Below are 2,709 nucleotides of genomic sequence, written 5' to 3'. Positions count from 1 at the left end.
CTCTCTCTCTCTCTCTCTCTCTCTCTCTCCCTCTCTCTCTATCTCTCTTTCTCTGTACGCGTATGTATGTATCTATATATATATATGTGTGTGTATGTGAATATATATATACATATATATGTGTGTGTGTGTGTGTATATATATATGTATGTATGTAGGAATGTACGTATTTATGCATATATGTATGTATATGCTTGTGTACTTCAATAAAACGATATATACAGAGATATCTTTGTATACACAGACATATATCAATCGACGAAAATATATACATACATGTCTACACGTAGATATATGTAGGCAGTCATCATGAATTCAAATAGAAACACACGCGCACACACACACGGATACACACACACGGACACACACGCACGGACACACACGCACACACAAGACCACTAACTGTATACTCTTATATATTCCTTGAATTACGACTCACAAACCGAAAGTAGAAAGAGTAACACGCGCGCATTAATGCATGCTAATGTAAACCCATCCACACACTCGGGCGCTTTATCAAATACATATCCCTATACTGTGAGAAATGATATCCTTTATACTCGCAAATATAAACTAATATGATTTCAGGTGTGTGTACGTGTGTGCGCGTGTGTGTGCGTGTGTGTGCGTGTATGCTGCGCGTGTCTGTGGTGTTGCTGTTACATTTGACCTGGCGTGGATCAATAATGGTGGAAGATAGCAAAGAAGATGATAATCCTGATCTAGCTTACAGCCAAGGCCGGCTCAAGGTTCCGGCAACTCTGGCAGTCTACCACGGTGCCATGCGCTAAGGGAGTGCCAAGGAAGGTCTGACAAAGACAAAGAAATTTTCATGACAGTCATCTTGTACACGTCTAAGTTCAGCTTGCTCGGGGCACCAACAACCCCACGGCTGGCTCTGCTTACAGCCGTGTAGGGGGAAGACAGGCATGGTGAAGCCTTTGGGTGGGAGAGCGGCAGACATATAGTAAGACCTTTTCTAGTATTGCAGCGAGAAGGGATGGCAAGCATGTTGACTGGATATTTGATTTTTTATCACTCTCGGTAAATGTTTTGGGGATACGGCAAGCCAACGGTTATTCTCTGTTCACCATCTGATCCTGCAGAAATGTTTGTTGTCTGAGAAAAACCAAAGCATGTTCGGTTGGAGGGGATGCTTGATTTTGTTCAAAAGCTTCGTAGCGAAATTTTTCCTCTTGTCGTTGAAGGCCTGGGATAAGAATTGGCCGTTTCTCATCTTGTATGAGGAATATTGAATGTCTTCCTGCACTACCTGCCTGATAAGGAACTTAGACACTTCCATGTCCCTGGCGATGGACCTGATTAACTTGGATGGACCGTTGTCAATTACGGCCTGGATCTCACCGCCAAATTCTGGAGCTCTTTTCTTATCAGAATGATCAGGGTGACTTTTCCGAGCTGCCCTACCTTCGTAATCACCATTAGACTCATCCAACTCTTTCCGAATCCTCTGCACTGTCCTTAGATTCACACCCAAACCTGAAAAGTTCGTATTTGAGCTTCCGGCGCGAATGCCAAGCAGTACAGTATATCGTTGCCAAATTCCTGGCAGAGTAAATTGCGTCATGATCCTGCCTTTCTCACAGACGGTGCCCAACTGACCCTACTATACTGTGTAGTGGACAAAACTAAAAACAAACAATGTGCATGCACGAAAGTAAGAATATTAAATGGCGACAATTTACCCTTCGTAGCCTATATATATATATATGTGTATATATATATATATATATATATATATATATATATATATATATATATATATATATATATATATACAAATATATATACATACACACGCACAAACAGATTTATAAATGTGTGTGTGTGTTTGTGTGTGTGTATATATACATTTATATAAATAGATATAGATATGCACTTAAGCAGACATTCAAACAAGTAAACCAACACAAAACCCCACACCCATACGCACATGCGCACACCCACATGCACGTACATACCCACACGCGCATGCGCACACATGCAGTCACGCCACCATAATAATTTATTATACATTTCATTACAATCATTTTAATTTCGTTTATTTTTTTTATAAGATATTTCATTTCATAAACTTCTTTGAAAAAAAACTCACGTCCATCCCCTCCCTTATAGGCACATATACAGAAGCATAACTTCAAACACACACATAGAAACACTAGCACACACTTTCACCCCCACCACCCCCCACACACACACAACCGTTATTTCTGGGAGAAAATGTGGCAAAAATATTGTAGCTGTTTTTTAGTTTATTCCAAATTCTTAAAAATGGTAAAACATTCCAGTTATACTAACATATAAGCTGATGGCTGATGGCTGATGGAGATCGTGGTGGTGGTGATGGTGGTCTCGTAGGTGTGCATATATATCTGCGTTCGTGTATGCGTGTATGCACGTATATATATATATATATATACTCTTTTACTCTTTTACTTGTTTCAGTCTTTTGACTGTGGCCATGCTGGAGCACCGCCTTTAGTCGAGCAAATCGACCCCAGGACTTATTCTTTGGAAGCCTAGTACTTATTCTATCGGTCTATTTTGCCGAACCGCTAAGTTACGGGGACATAAACACACCAGCATCGGTTGTCAAGCGATATTGGGGGGACAAACACAGACATACAAACACACACACACATACATATATATATACATATATACGACAGGCTTCTTTCAGTTTCCGTC

This window comes from Octopus bimaculoides, chromosome 1, assembly GCF_001194135.2.
Source record: "Octopus bimaculoides isolate UCB-OBI-ISO-001 chromosome 1, ASM119413v2, whole genome shotgun sequence".
NCBI lineage: Eukaryota > Metazoa > Mollusca > Cephalopoda > Octopoda > Octopodidae > Octopus > Octopus bimaculoides.
Note: the sequence above shows the minus strand (reverse complement) of the source record.